Source organism: Bos javanicus, chromosome 10 (assembly GCF_032452875.1).
Source record: "Bos javanicus breed banteng chromosome 10, ARS-OSU_banteng_1.0, whole genome shotgun sequence".
Classification (NCBI taxonomy): domain Eukaryota; kingdom Metazoa; phylum Chordata; class Mammalia; order Artiodactyla; family Bovidae; genus Bos; species Bos javanicus.
Window position 1 is genome coordinate 96,923,010 of NC_083877.1, and position 17,530 is coordinate 96,940,539.

Consider the following 17,530-nt stretch of genomic DNA (forward strand, 5'->3'; position numbering starts at 1 on the left):
TCTGCAAAAGAGATATTTGATGAAGCTGCTGCTGCTGCTGCTAAGTCGCTTCAGTCGTGTCCGACTCTGTTTAACCCCATAGACGGCAGCCCACCAGGCTCCCCCATCCCTGGGATTCTCCAGGCAAGACCACTGGAGTGGGTTGCCATTTCCTTCTCCAATGCATGAAAGGGAAAAGTGAAAGTGAAGTCGCTCAGTCGTGTCCGACTCTTAGTGACCCCATGGACTGCAGCCTACCAGGCTCCTCCGTCCATGGGATTTTCCAGGCAAGAGTACTGGAGTGGGGTGCCATTGCCTTCTCCATGCAAAACAGTCAAAGAACACTTCAAACTCAACAAAAAGAAAGCAGACAAACTCAGTTAGAAAGTGGATAAAAGACCTGAACGAAAACTTCATAAAAGAAGATTATACAAAAGATGGCATATAAACATTTAAAATTATATTCACTATCATCATTTGTCATTAGGGAATTAAAACTGCACTGTGATACCAAGACATTCTGACAGAATGGGTAAAATTTGAAAACTGACAACACCAGTTGTTAACTGGGATGTGAAACAGTGGGAACCTGCATATATTGCTGGTAGGAATTCAAAATGGCACAGCCACTCTGATGGATAATCCGGCAGTTTCTTACAAAGCTCAATGTTGCCTTACTACACAATCTAGTGACTGTAGTTCACACGTTTACTGAATTTATTTGAAAACTTAATGTCCTCATAAGTACCTGCACGTGAATATTTACAGCAGCTTTATTCATCAAAACCTGATTGCAAACAAGATATCCTTCTGTAAGTGAATGGATAAACAAACAGTTGTTCATCCATACAATGAAATGTTACTTAATGACAAAAAGAAATGAGCTACCAAGCCATTAAACAGATGAATCTTAAATGCATATTAAGTAAAAGAAACCTGTCAGAAAACTCTAAAAACTGAGTGATTTTGATTATATGACATTCTGAAAAAAGCAAAACTAAAGAGGCAGTAAAAAGATCAGTGTTTGCGAGTGGTTTGATTGAGGCCTGGTAGGAAGCTTGAAGAAATGAGGCAGAGGAAATTTTAAATCTGGTGAAACTATTCTTTATGATACTATAACAGTAAATATGACACATTAAGCACTTACTGAAACCCATAGAACTTTACAGTACAAAGAGTAAATCTTAATGAATGTGAATTGAAAAAAATCACTCAGGAATTTGAGGGATCCCAAAATAGAATGCAAAGGCAAAGACATTAAAAGTACATGTAAGTAATTCATTGTATGGGGTGGAAGGATATGGCACTAACCTAAGTAACTTTGAAAATAAGTGGAGTCTAAAGCTGAAAACAAGAAAAGCTGTATATAAGCACTGTATTCCAGTTAATAAAATCATTTCCTCCTGGGGAACGAATTAATAATTCTGAAAGTAAATTCTATGTATGTGTTGCGGGCTTGAACAATTAATAAATGGATGACAGATGGTGGAAGCTAGTTTTCTCTCTATGGAGTGGGAGGTTACAGACAGGGAAGTAAGCTAGACTGATACATAAGTTAATGGATTAGAACTGGAGACATCAGTATGAACATATGTTTAGCTTAACATAGATACAGCTGGTTATGTACAGAAATATTTATTGATATTTATGCACATACATTTGAGTGTCTAGAAGCAATGGAACCCCAGCAGCAATGGGCATACCTACTGCCCAAACTTTGGTTTCTAATATCATTGTCTAATAAAATGAACCAGAACTCCTTGGAAAAATGGAAGATTCTAAGACTGGGGCAAAAAAATATACATGATGAGCCTCCAACAGCTTTTATTGTTGGAAAATAAGAAAGTACTTAAGTAAATAAACAAAATGCAAAACCAGCCAATCAACTGAACAAGCAAACAAATGAAAAAAAAAAAAAACACAGTGATAAGGATATATTAAAGGAATATAGGAACCCGTTGAAAAAGCTGCAGCCAACCTGGAAGACTTTGAGCAAGAAAGTAAATAAATTAGAATTGGATTGAAGCCTAGTGAAACAAATAAGTCCATATTGACATAAATAAATGATTACATAAATAAGGAGACAAGAACAGCAAACCTCATACAGAGAATCTCAAACAGTTCATGTAAATATCCACTCATAAGGAGCTGGAGCTTGAATCCTGGCTCCTAAGTGTGGCTTTTCTTCCAAAGAGTATAGTAAGGAGAGGAGGGGGAAAAAAGGGTAACTGCACAGTGTCTACATCTGACAAACATCTACATCCACAATATCTACCTATAAAGAAACATTGCCTCAAGAAGGCTGATCAAGGTTAACAACAATTGAATGTCATGTCAGCAGACCATACCCTTGATATGAGATGAGAATAGATTTACCTCTGTGATCATTCTCTCCCAAATATATTATGCCAGTCTAGTCATTAGAAAACATTAAATTCCAATTAAGGGGCATTCTATAAATAACTTGACCAATATATCTCTAAATTGTCAAGATCATAAGAGAAACTGTTACAACCAAGAGAAGCTTAAGGAGAAATGACTCTTGAATGCAATGTGGGGTCCTGGGTGGGACTCTGGAACAGAGAAAGGATATAGAGAAAAACTGAAAAAAAAAAAAGAATAAAGTATCAATCATAGTTCATAATAATCTGTCAACATTGGTTTTCAAACTATGACAAATATATCATAATAACATAAGATGTTAACAACAGATGACAGCAACTCTACTATCTTACATTTTTATGTAAATCTAACATTAAAAAAAATCTGTTAAAAATTCTAATTCTATTATGTTATCTGTTGATGGTTTCTGGCTCTCTGTATACACAATAATGCTCACAATAAATAACAGTAATTTTATTTCTTCACTTATAATTTTTATTCTTTTTATTCGCTTATTATCAAGGACCTCCAGGACAATTTTAAATGAAGCAGGGCTTTCCAATCCCATTGGGAATGTTTTCAACATTTCACCATTAAATATTACTATGTTTAAGGTACATTGTGATTTGTTCAAATTTTCTGTAAGTGAAAGTTGAAGAAGTTTCGGTGGTAGGGAACGATAATCAAAGTCACCATCTTTGACTCAATACTGGGTAAGGACACCATACCAGACCCTTTACCTAGATCTTTCTGAATGCACACAATCACAAGGAAAGTAATTTTACAAATGTTTAAGCAGGGAAGTGGGTCTCAGAGAGGCTAAGCAATTTGCTTCATGTCACAAAACTTGTCTAGCAGAGATAAATTCCATCCCAAAGAGGGTATACTTGTAACGAGGGATTGAAAGGAAGTTGAAAAGGCGAGAGGCACTTATTTGTCAAAGAAGGCAGTTTAAGAGTTTGAAAATGAAGTCACGGAAGGAAATTGAGACTGAGCCTGGAATCTGAAGAGGACCTGAGGAGTCCACAGGGAGGGAAATGGTAACTCAAAAGGGCTTTTTTAGGAACAATTTGTGGATGTAACATAGCACAGATCAGAATTAAGAGCTAGAGGGCAGAAAATGAAATGACAAAACTACCAGAATCAGAATTGGAAAACAGGACTTGGGTTTCAGGTGTGGCCCACCTGCTCTGACGCTCAGATACGCAGACCTTGCGGCCGCAAATACAATCATGAAGGAAATAACCACGCAGTCAATCACACTTGGTTTCCGTATCTGTCTCCAGCACCTAAAGCTATGTGGTTATAGGAACAATTTACTCTCTCTGAGTCTCAGTTACCTAATTTGCATAATGGAGAAAAACCGTTATGGAAACCTCCCAGTGTTATTGAGAGGGTTAAATAAGGTCCTGTGTGTGTAATGTACTTGGCAAAGGCCACTGCTGCTGCTGCTGCTGCTAAGTCGCTTCAGTCGTGTCCGACTCTGTGTGACCCCATAGACGGTAGCCCACCAGGCTCCCCCATCCCTGGGATTCTCCAGGCAAGAATACTGGAGTGGGTTGCCATTTCCTCCTCCAATGCATGAAAGTGAAAAGTGAAAGTCGCTCAGTCGTGTCCGACTCTATCGAACACACGGACTGCAGCCCACCAGGCTCCTCTGCCCATGGGATTTTCCAGGCAAGAGTACTGGAGTGGGGTGCCATTGCCTTCTCCGACTTGGCAAAGGCAGTCTTCTCTAAAGACTGCCCAGAGGAGTGAGTAATGGAAGAGACTCAAGGATTTTGATGGAGAGAGGTCTTCTGAGGAAGGGGAACTGGGATGCGTATGGAGCAATATTTTTCAGTATTGGCTGCACGTTGGAACCACAAGTGGGGCTTTAGGGAAAAAGTTGATGCCTAGCTCCAACCCTCAGGGGTTGTTCTGATGTGATTGAAGTGCAGGCTGGCTATAGAGAAACACTTTATTCCCATTTCACCCTTTTCCACGGCTTCTATTCCACCTCCTCATAAAGTCAGCTCCAATTTGTGTTTGGGGCTCTCACCTCCTCATTCCTACTCAGTCAGGTGATGCCAGGTAACTCAGATATAGCCAATCAGAATCGCGTCTTCCTCTGTCAAGGGTAGATATTCAACCTTGTCAGGTGAATGAGACATTATGAGTCTCACTGAAGCCTTTGAAAGACAGATACTCTAACTCAGGGATCCCCAACCTCCAGGATCTAGTGCCTGATGATCTGAGGTGGAGCTGGTGTAATAACAATAGAAATAAAGTGCACGATAAAGCCAAGATGCTTAAATCATCCTGAATCCATCCCCCGCCCCCTGGTCCATGGGAAAACTGTCCCTGGTGTTGCAAAGGTTGGGGACACCTTGCTGGATTTGAAGCTGAGAGGCGTCAAGTTTCGTAGGTACAGGAGTTGCCTTTCCACCCTGAGTGAGAAGCGAAGAGATGAAGAGAAACCTAGTTCAGAACTGCCATGTCTGCAGCTACTGTAACTCTTGTGTGTGTGTGTGAGTAGCTCAGTTGTGTCCGGCTCTTTGTGACTCCGTGGACTGTAGCCCACCAGGCTCCTCTGTCCTTGTAATTATCCAGTCAAGAATACTGGAGTGGGTTGCCATTCCCTTCTCCAACTCTGTTACACTTTAATTAAAAAAAAATGGTGTAAAATTGCTTTACAATTCGTATTGGTTTCTGCTGTGAAATGAAGTGATTCACCTGTATGTGTGCATATACCCTCCCTCTTGGACTTCCCTCTCACCCCTCTATCCCACCTCTCTAGGTCATCTCCGAGCACTGAGCTCCATGTATTATATGGAAGATTCCCACTAGCTATCTATTTTACACGTGGTAAAATAGATGTCAGTCCCAATCTCCCAATTCAGAATTGTGTTAGTATTTTTCCTTCTTTGCTTCAGGTAGTTTGAATCAATAATTTTTTTTTTTTTTTTTACTTTAGGGAGAAAAAAGGAGACTTGACTCATATATTCCTTTCCTTTCCGTTCCCAAATCTCCACATTCTTTACCTACAGGTGAGCCTGGCTATGATTCCTTGTAATAATGCTGCTCAAATAATTTAGCAAGAATTTTCTTTAAAGGGCTACTCTGGGTTAAGCATGAAATTTAATTAACTCATTAAAATCTAAATGCAATCTCTCTAGGCTGCTGGCTGCAAACAGAAGCCTGGGTAATGAAGCTACTCCAATATGTCTCCACTCTCCCCCCTTTTGGGTTATATTGGAAAAATCAGATTTTTGAATCTGAAGTGGGAGCTTCAGTGAAACTTATATTTCATATAAGAAAGGTGCCTTAAATGTAAGTTCACTGTCTGGATGGTTCTGAAACATTTAGTTTCTATTTGATCTTTAGCCACAGTAGTAGGAAAATAGCTTGGCTAATGTTTCTCAGCACATTCTCTCAAGGGCAAGGATTCACACCATGAGTTTTTCTCAGGTCTGATGACTAAGTCTCCCACTTCATTTATTACTCGGCCACTATCTGTTCTCTGGAGGCAGCACAGAATAGAAAGGGAACACTTGGTAGAGAGGACTTGGGTGGTGCGTGTGCGTCTCTTCCCCTGAAGCTGTATTTTGTCACATAAATCTAGAGAAAGGACAGCAACTAAAGAGCTTCTCAGTGTTGAACTGAGATAAGGGAGGGCACCAGGAATGCTCAGAGGCCAGAAGCGTGCACTTCAGCTCTGTCCGCTGCTACCCATGGAAAGGAATGTCAGCTCTGTCTTGCTCTAAATTCACAGGGAAACGATGCCTTTTCATTTTGCAATGGCAATTGCAGATTTTGTTGGAAAAATTAGCCACTAGAGGGTCCCTCTGTTCAAAGTCATGGCATATAATGTTGAAGGATTTGCAAACAGGAAAAAGAGAGAGAGGGAGGAAGGGAGAGAACTGAAAATAGGAATAAAAATGAAACAGAACTCGTAAGGTAGCGGGATTGCTTCAGCTCATTGCCATCCTCCTCATTCTACTACAAGCTGTCGGTCATATACCTTAAATAAAATTGCTCCTTTTTGAAGAAGGAAATGATCTTGCTTCAAAATGCACTATAAAGTATAGATAATTATTGATTCTTACTGGTTAATGTACTTAACATCAGGGCTAAAGATTGCTTGAGGACACATCCTTTAAAACCATCTCCAACCCCATGGAATAGCTAAATAGCTAAATTGAAAATTGAAAAAAAAAATAGCTAAATTGAAAAAAAATGTACAAATACTGTTTTATTTTTAAAAATGTATTTTGTGTTTCAGATGACCAGAAGATATTTCTCATAAATATTTGGTTTTTGTCCGCAGTTTCCAACTCACAGCTCCCCACATCCCTGGGGACATCCTAAGTGATGAGAGCCTTCAAGGTCTCTTTTTAATAGGTTAATGAGGTGACTTCAGGACCTCACCTGAGAACAGGAGTGGTTACCTGGAGACCTAATCATGTGATTAGAGGGTTGTGATCTTCAGTCCCACACCCCTGACCTCTGGGGAAGAGCAAGGGGCTGGAGGTTGAACCAGTTGTCAATGACCAAGGATGCAGTCAATCACCCTGGAGTAATGAAGCCTCCATAAAAACTCTAAAGGCTCCAGGCTGCTGACCGTGTGGAGGTGTTGGGAGGGTGACTCCCTCAGAGGACAGGAAAGCCCTGCGCCTCTGCCCATTCCTTGCCCTGCACATCTCTCCCATCTGGGTGCTCCAGAGTTACCTCCTTCTATCCTAAACCTGTGATCTAATAAGTTGTGTTTTCCTTGAAATTCTGTGAGGTACTCTAGAAAATTAATTGAACACAAGAAGGAGTCCTGGAAACCTCTAATTTACAGCCAGTTGATCAGAAGCACAGGTAATAAGTAACAGAGGAAAACTGGTTTTGACCTGAGGTGTTAGGCTTCAGTTCAGTTCAGTTCAGTTGCTCAGTCGTGTCTGACTCTTTGCCACACCATGAACTGCAGCACGCCAAGCCTTCCTGTCCATCACCAACTCCTGGAGTCCATCCAAACACATGTTCATTGAGTCAGTGATGCCATCCAGCCATCTCATCCTCTGTCGTCCCCTTCTCCTCCTGCCGTCAATCTTTCCCAGCATCAGGGTCTTTTCCAATGAGTCAGCTCTTCACATCAGGTGGCCAAAGTACTGGAGTTTCAGCTTCAGCATCAGTCCTTCCAATGAACATCCAGGACTGATCTCCTTTAGAATGGACTGGTTGGATTTCTTTGCAGTCCAAGGGACTCTCAAGAGTCTTCTCCAATGCCACAGTTTAAAAGCATCAATTCTTTGGCTCTCAGCTTTCTTTATATTCCAACTCTCACATCCATACATGACTACTGAAAAAAACCTTAGCCTTGACTATATGGACCTTTGTTGACAAAGTAATGTCTCTGCTTTTGAATATGCTGTCTAGGTTGGTCATAACTTTCCTTCCAAGGAGTAAGCGTCTTTTAATTTCATGGCTGCAATCACCATCTGCAGTGATTTTGGAGCCCCCAAAAATAAAGTCAGCCACTGTTTCCCCATCTATTTGCCATGAAATGAAGGGGCTGGATGCCATGATCTAATTCAGAACATTTATGAGCTTCTTCTGCCATGGAATGGATTGTACTCAAATAACGCTTTTCCTAAATGTCTGGGTGTTTCCATCTGGGTGTGGTCCAAAGGTCCTGTCTTCCTCAGATTGGAAGAGGCAGTGGATGGACAATCAGTGAGGTCAGATCTTAAATGTTTCCCATTCTCAGAAATGTGAGGGGCCCAGACTGTTGTTAGCAAAACCCCGAAACTGGAGCCTTTCTCAGCATTGTACATCTAAAGCACTTTAGGTCCATTTTTAGTTCTGCTGACAGTGGAAGTGTATTTTCAGGCTGCCAGGGATAGTGAATCAGATTGGAATAATTGTTCTTGCATGGACAAACTGATGAAGCTGGGAAAGATTTCATGACTGCTGTTTTTGTACTTTTGTTCATATGGCTTTTTTGTCCCTATCAGTAATGTTCTGAAGTCTGCTTATTTCATATATGAATTTAATAAAACTTTTACTACTATTAGAATCTTAGAACATCTTAAATGTATTTAGTCCTCCTTGATGACTGATTCTTCTGAGCTAGAATCATCTTATCATCTTAATATCCATTATTTTCATGTATTATTATTATAATATAAGCTACTATTAACTCTTATTTATGGAGATGTCTTCTATGCCTATAAAAAGTGGAGAGCTGGGATTTAAAACCATATCTGCCTGACTTTTGTACACAAAAGCATTTACCCATGTATTCAGATACTGAGTGCTTAAAAGGGAAGACTGCACTTTTCAGAGAGTTCCCCACTGGTTTTGATTGGTCCCTACATCTGACTCCGTTAAACAGTTCTCACATTGGGTTATATGTCTTTGCTTCTCTGACCCTGTTCTGCATGGAAAAGGAAGAAACCTTAAGGGAGAAAATTTTGTCTTGTTCATCTTTATATCTCCTGAATCCAATGTAGTAAGGCAACATTTTAGACAAGTATTCCTTCTTTCCACCATTCATCTTTCAGGTCAATCATTTACTGTATTTCAAACTCACACTGAAGTTCCACTATGTCCCAAGGAATCTAGTTTTTAGGTATACAGAAATGAGTATAGTAATAATCTCTGCCCCTAAAGTCACTGGCCTGTGGTGGGTCACTTACATGAAAACAAGCATTAAATAATCTAAAAAGGAGTATACATATGTACATTATAACAGATTCACTTTGTTGTACACCTGAAACTGACACAGCAATGCACACCAACTATACTCCAATAAAAATGAAAACCAAGCACCTCATTTTGAATACATGACAGAAATGCCTAGACTGGGCTCCCCAGAGGCTGAATTTCAAGCTCTTCGTACACTTTATAACAAAAATTGTAAAATGTCAAGTCAGGACTTGCAATAAACACTGTTTAAATGATTCCACATTACACATAAAAATACAATGAAATATAGTTTTGCTTCTTGCAAATGTTAAGACAATTTCTAAAATATGGAGAGATTACTATAGGCTGAGCCTACTTACCCTGATGCTGGGAAAGATTGAAGGCAGGAGGAGAAGGGGATGGCAGAGGATGAGATGGTTGGATGGCATCACTGACTCAATGAACATGAGTTTGAGCAAGCTCTGGGAGTTGGTGATGGACAGAGAAGCCTGGTGTGCTGCAGACCATGGGGTCACAAAGAGTCAGACATGACTGAATGACTGAACTGAACTGAACTGGCCTACTTGGGACAGAACTAGACAGTTCCATTAAGTATGTATGCCCGTAAGTAGAGGAGCTATGAGACAACCAGAAGGATTCACTAAGGGGATATATACAAGAGAATCGGGGTGATCCCTGTTCAAGAATTATTCTGGGCATGACCCGCAGGAGGCCACATTGGGAAAATAAAGTCTTCTGCTTGTCAACCTCTGAGGATTAGTGAGTGTGTGTGCTCTCCACAAGGAGGAACTTATAAAACTGCCACCCAAAGAAGGCCTGCTGTGGGAAGATTGGGCTTAGAGGAAGCCAAAGAAACTTGGGGCGGCTGAGAGGACCATTTGTTTCTTTTATTTTTTAATTTTATTCATTTATTTTCATTTTTATTTATTTACGTATTTCTTTTTGGCTGTGCTGGGTCTCTGTTACTGCGTGCGGGCTTTCTCCAGCTGCTGCAGGCGGGGCTTCCTCTACACTGCAGTGCATGGACTTCTCCTCACAGTGGCTTCTCTTGCTGTGCACCATGGGGATTGGGCATCCCGCCTATTTCATTAGTGACAAATTGCCCTAGGACACTTGAGGGTCACTCAGAGCTTCAGGTGGTAGAGATGATTATCAATCAGGATCGTCCTGAAGGCTGGCAAAGATGTGTTTTGAGTATAATTTTGTGATGGAGAAAACGCTCTGAATACCTTCTTAAATGCCATTTTGCTTTCTGAATCTGTTGGTGATCTATATGTAGTCCAAGATATCTTGGGGATGAGAGTCATCCCATTAAAAGTATATCCATGTTTCATATGTGAGGCAATATTATTGCAGAAAGAAATTCAGTCAGAATGAAAGGAAGGAGCTCAGATTTGTGTTGCCTGTGGAACGTTGTAGATTTACAGAAGGGTTAGTAACCAGATGCCCATCTGTAAAGAGTTTGCAAACACCCCTTTCCTATGCAACAGAGACCAAGAATAGTAATAAAGACAGCATACATGCATGCTTGATGCTGCTACTGCTAAGTCGCTTCAGTCATGTCCGACCCTGTGCGACCCCATAGACGGCGGCCCACCAGGCTCCTCTGTCCCAGGGATTCTCCAGGCAAGAATACTGGAGTGGGTTGCCATCTCCTTCTCCAATGCATGAAAGTGAAAAGTCAAAGTGAAGTCGCTCAGTCGTGCCCGACTCTTAGCGACCTCATGGACTGCAGCCTTGCTTACATGCGTGCTAAGTCACTTCAGTTGTGTCCAACTCTTTGCAACCCTTTGGGCTGTAGCCAGCAAGGCTCCTCTGCCCATGGGATTCTCCAGGCACGGATACTGGAGTGGGTTGCCATGTCCTTCTCCAGGGGATCTTCTGGGAGTCTCTTAAGTCTCCTTCAATGGCAGGCAAGTTCTTTACCATGAGCACCCCCTGGGAAGCTCAACAAAGAAAGCATACAAACATTTAAATCCACGTTACCTCAATCTTCTCACTAAATTGATTTTATCCGTATCCCCCGAGTCTGACTAGTTTATTTCTTGACTATTTTGTTTATTTTAAAAAACAGTGTGTCAAGGAGAGAATTACATGACTCCAGCCAGATCTATTTCTTATTTCATAGAAAATAATGCCATGAGGAGGCAGATGCAGCAGTTTTTCTATTTCATACTTTTCTGAGTTTCTTTCTTCTCAAGAAAACATTCTGAGCTTTTGGGTTAACAGTAGTGAACACAGAAAACAAGCATTGGGAATAACAAGGCTGAAATCAGTTACTTTTAAAGGACATCTTTCCAAATTGGTCTTGATAAGAATTCTATGAACTGGTATGATGGCTGACTGGGGGTGGCAAATCAAGAAATATGACAAAAGACTAGGTCACGGGTCTTGTTCTACAACTGCATTAATGATTGAAAAGGAGCAAACAGCACATTACATTTGGATGATATTAATTCAATAGCTTTTGAAAGCTCTAGTGAGGTCAGGGAAAGACTTTTTAAAAAGGCTTGTAAAACCTGGAGTTAATGAAAAAAGATTGAAATAAGAGAAAGGAGACTTCCCAGAGCTTGAGAACAGGTAACACTCAGAACCAGTACTTAATGAAAGGAGTATCTTGTTAATGAGAAGTACTGAATCATACTACAGATTTATAATGGGAATAAAAATTAATGGAACTTGCAGGATGACCCAAGGGAGAAAAGATAAAGACAATTAGCATATTGGGTCTAATGCATGAATGTAAGAATGTGGGTATTTATACAAAATAAAGATATCACCCACATATATTCTTCCACAATTCAATCACCACTAGTAAAGACCAGACAAATATTTGGGTCAGTCATACATAACACCTAGCCTTAGATTCCCAGTTTGCTTCCAAAGCAGCAAGAACTATACCAGGTCTTCTAAAGACTTCTTATAAGCCAGTGACACAAGCTGATATTCTGTTTACTGATAATGCAGCCATTAATAAAACAGGAAAAATCCTGTCCTTACAGAACCTATGTTCTAGTGGATGGAGACATAAGTAAATGAGTGAGAAAATTTATGAAAAAAAAGAACAATTAAGAATAAAATTAATAAAATAAATGCATACTTTGAAAAGTTTGGAAATTCTATACTAAACTACATTTGTATTAAGCCTTATAGACACAAAAGTTAAAATAACAAACTTACCATCTCTTTAACTGTTTATGTATATGACAAATCATGGGCTTCCCTGGTAGTTCAGAATTTAAGAATCTGTCTGCAAGGCAGAACACGTGGGTTTGATCCCTGGATTGGGAAAATCTCCTGGAGAAGGGAATGGCTACCTACTCCAGTATTCTTGCCTGGAGAATTCCATGGACAGAGGAGCCTGGTGGGCTACAGTCCATGGGGTCACAAAGAGTCAGACATGACTGAGTAACACTTTCACTTTCATGATAAATCACCCCAAATTTAGTGGTTTAAAACAGTAGCAATGATCGATTGTTATTATCTTTGACAAAATTGATGAGGATTGATTGGGCAAAGCTTGCTTGCATTCTTTTCATTGGCTGCCAGTGAAGTCACCTCTAAAGCTTCTGTGTTCACCAGTCTACTATGTGGGCTGGGAAGACTCAAAGGGTTGGAAAGTGAAAGTCACTCAGTCGTGTCTGACTCTTTGTGACTCTGTGGACTATACAGTCCATATAATTCTCCAGGCCAGAATACTAGAGTGGGTAGCCTTTCACTTCTCCAGGGGATCTTCCCAACCCAGGGACTGAACCCAGGTCTCCCACATTGCAGGTGGATTCTTTACCAGCTGAGCCACCAGAGAAGCCCCAGATAGCTGGGGACTGTAGCAACTGAAAGTTGGCAGCATCTCTGTTCCTGTGAGGTCTGTCTTTAAGGGTTCTCACCACGGTGGCTTCACAGTAACTCCAGTTTCTAAGAACACATGCCCTCAGAGAGAGAATCAAACCAGGTTGGTAACCACATTGCCTTTATGACTTAGTGGAGGATTAATCAGCATCACTTCTACCATAATCTAGTGGATGGGAAATTTGTCAAGTTCTGCCCATTTTCAAGGACTAGAAACATAGACACCATCTCTGGTTTGGAGAAGCTTCATGTTATAAAAATTGCACATAGAATGAGATATATACTGTGATACAGTGTTCGGGAGATACTATCTGCCATAGCAACTAATAATTGTTATGTACTTAGTACTCTATTATGTACTAAGAAAGTTGATAGGTTTTCTAGTCGATAAACTGAGATCGCAGTTCAGTTAGAAGAAATATTATCATTACAATGAAAGTTAATAAAGGTTATATAACAATATAAGATTTTAAAAGAGCTGGCACAAGACATTGTATGACTTTGTATGATATAATTCATAGATTCCATAAATTTGAAGGAAAGAGATCATTGTGGAGCTTTCTGAGAAGCTTCACATTGGAGAAAGACTTTGATCCTTTAGACTGGATAAGACATTCCCCAACTAGAAGAATGAATAAAGACAAGAGATGAGAGCATTCTTAGAAAGAGAACTTTCCTAGAAACTGGGGACAGTGAAAAAACAGGAAAATATCCTCAAGAGAATGATCAAAACAATGACAACAAAAATACATACAGATTAAATGGACGACAAGGACATAGATGCTATAGTATCTTCTGCATTTCACTAAAGAATCAAGGGATAAAGAAGTGGAACGTTAAAATCTTGGCTCTCCTTGAGTTGGCAACTGAAATTTGTTAAGGAAATTGGTAACAATATGGTGGTAGGATATTTGTACGTTAAAAACTTAACTCTGACCAGGTTAAAAAAAAAAAAAAAGCTACTGTTATTAGAAATCAGTCCTTTGACAGTTTGCAAAAACAGTAGAATGTGATATAAAGCGTAGGTGTGTCCCGAGGGAGAGCCGAGTGGCAGCTCTGCAGGCTTTTGACCTTGTTTCAGAAGTTCTTAGTGCGAGTTCTGTCACACAAGGACCCGTCTAGGTTCAAGGGCGAGGCTTCGCATTTTGCTCTTGTCATTGTGGCACTGCAGCTTTACAGTGTTGCATTAGTTTCAGCTGTGCAACAAAGGGAACCAGCTACGTGTGTACATATATCCCCTCCCTCAAAGATCTGCCTCTCATCCCCCCAACCCACCCGTCTAGGTCACCACAGAGCACCCAGCTGAGCTTCCCGTGTTATCCAGCAGGTTCCCACTAGCCGTCTATTTCACTCATGTCTACAAGACATGTGCATCCCTGTCTCCCAGTTCATCCCAGCCCTTCCACCCTCACATGTCCAGTCTCTACATCTGCATGTCTAGTCCTGCTCTACAAATAGGCTCACCTGTACTATTCTGATTCCACATAAGTGCATTAATATTTGATATTTGTTTTTTTCTCTTTCATAAGCTTCTTCATTTCACACGAGAAAAGAAAAGATAGATTGAATTCAGTTGTTGCTGGCTCTTAGATTGTTTACCTGCTAGACAGAGACCCTTGAAGGTAGAGCCCAGGTTCCAATCATCTTTGTGCTCAGACCTTGGCACAGTGCTGTGCATAATTATGTATTTGCTGAGTGAAAGAGAGCAGTTGTCCTACGTGGATCATGGTTGGCTCATAAGGCTACTTTAGTCAGTGCTGAGAAGGCAATGGCACCCCACTCCAGTACTCTTGCCTGGAAAATCCCATGGGTGGAGTAGCCTGGTAGGCTGCAGTCCATGGGGTCGCTAAGAGTCGGACACAACTGAGCGACTTCACTTTCACACACTGGAGAAGGAAATGGCAACCCACTCCAGTATTCTTGCCTGGAGAATCCCTGGGACAGGGAAGCCTGGTGGGCTGCCGTCTGTGGGGTCGCATAGAGTCGGACACGACTGAAGTGACTTAGCAGCAGCAGCAGCAAGATGGCCATAACCATCTTTTCATTTCAACTGGTGGGTTCAGCCACATATGGACAAATGCACTGGTCAGATTCTCCATCCAAGCTACAACTAGGTGTTCCATTCTCTAGTGTGTGTTGGCTTGTTAGTTTTATTTTATACATAGGGCCTCTTGGTGGATCAGCAGTAAAGAACCTGCCTACTAATGCAGGAGATGTGGGTTCGATCTCTGTGTCAGGAAGATCCCTGGAGAAGGAAATGGCAACCAACTCCAGTATTTCTGTCTGGGAAATCCCATGGACAGAGGAGCCTGGCAGGCTAGAGTCCAAGGGGTCACAGGGTTGGACAGGACTTAATGACTAAATAAAAACACTCATATATAACATAAATATATGCTTTATCGGTTTATTTTTCATTACACCTACCATTTTGCTTGCATAGAAAAGAGCTTGAATTTTTTTATGACATTTTATGAAAAAACAAAACAAAAACTGTGTTTAGATTGAGATCTAAAAATGTGGAGAAGTCTCTCCTAACAAACTTATGGCATCTGTAATACTGTCTTCATAAAGCAGTTGAAAGTTCAATCTTTAAATGGATATTGTTTCACGTTTATAATCTGTTCTTGAGTGTTTTACTAAAAGTTGCCTGTGTCCAGTTGCTGTCAAGAGTATTTCCCTCAGCTTTGCAGACTTTGCACAATCGCCCCAAATATTAACAGTCTTTTAGAATGGGATGAGAAAAATGTCAACAAGCTAGCAGATCGTTATTGTAATCCTTCCCCATTCCTAGCATCCCCTCACCTCAGAACCACCACCGATGGAGCATTGGTTCCTTATTTCATCTGTGAATTTTTAATCAGTACAAGGCATGCAATTCATAATGCCACTGTTGTGGTGGCCTTTCCTTTCTTCCTTGCAGGTTCTATCAGGCAAAACCGTCTTCTAGACTAACATACCTTCTAGTGTTTTTTCTGAGAAGAATGAAGACTGGCTACAAAAAACAAACATAGAAGGTTGAAAAATCAATACTGCTTTTCCTCCTCCCTCCCTCGATACAGCGCTTCTCTTGGAATAATTTCTATCACAAATACTAGCCTTCTGAGACCTAAGGCAATCAATGAGGCTCACTTAAATGCCATTGCTTTTAGGAGGCATCTCCTAAAATGAGCTAATAAATCTTGGTATTCACAGTGATTTGTTTACATTTTTGATTTTTTAATTATTTGTTCAACAAGTACTTATTGAGCACTTAACGTATGAAGACCCACTGCTAACCAATAGCTGTATAAAATCAATGAGTAAAGAAAACAGACATGGATCTTATTTTACAAATTTGATTAGTGAGTTGAGAGAAACAAGTGGGGGGAGGGTCCTGTGATGGCAAAATTATATGTTTTGGTGGGTTTGCATGTGTGTGTTTGTGTGTGTGTGGTGATGAGGGCGGTTTACAAAAAGTGCTCTTTTAAAAACTTCTTAAAAGAGGTAATATTTAAGCTGATTCAGCTAATGGGCTTCCCAGGTGGAGCTAGTAGTAAAGAAACTGCCTGTCGGTTCAGGGGACTTAAAGACATGAGGATTCGATCTCTGGATCTGGAAGAGACCCTGGAGAAGGGAAATGGAAACTTGCTCAATACTCTTGCCTGGAGTATCCCATGGACAGAGGAGTCTGGTGGGCTACAGTACATGGGGCTGCAAAGAGTTGGACATGACCAAGCACTTTCCAGGTGTTTCTCAAATATTTAGCTGATACCTGAAGGTGTTAGCCATGTAAAGGACATGAATAGGATCAAGGGTTGGAGAATGGAGCTAAATGAGTTTGAAGGAAGAGCATCTGCTAAAGCTCTAGGAAGTCAAGATCTTGGTATGTTCAAGCTGGCTTGAAACTAAATGTTAAAGGAACTAAAATCATGGCATTTAGTCCCATCATTTCAAGGCAAATAGAAAGGGGATATGTGGAAGCAGTGACAGACCTTATTTTCTTGGGCTCCAAAATCACTGTAGACGGTAACTGCAGCCATAAAATTAAAAGACACTTGCTCCTTGGAAGGAAAGCTATGACAAACCTAGATAGAGTATTAAAATCAAAGACATCACTTTGCTGACAAAGGTCTGTGTAGTCAAAGCCGTGATTTTTCCAGTGGCCATGTACAGATGTGAGAGTGGGTCTATAAAAAATGCTGAGTGCTAAAGAATTGATGCTTTGAGTTATGATGCTGGAGAAGACTCTTGAGAGTCCATTAGGCTGCAAGGAGATCAAACCAGTTAATCCCAAGGGAAATGAATCCTGAATATTCCTTGCAAGGACTGATGCTGAAGCTGAAGCTCCAATACTTTGGCTACCTGATGACAGGAGCTGACTCATTGGAAAAGACCCTGATGCTGGGAAGGATTGAAGGCAGGAGGAGAAGGGGATGGCAGAGGATGAGATGGTTGGATGGCATCACCAACTCGATGGACATGAGTTTGGGTAAACTCCGGGAGTTGGTGATGGACGGGGAAGCCTGGTGTGCTGCAGTCCATGGGGTCGCAAAAAATCAGACACGACTTAGTGACTGAACAACAACAACATGTTCAGAAGACTGAAGGCCAGAATGTTTGGAGAAGCAACAGGTGAGGCTACATTAGGGATCAGAAGTAGCAAAGA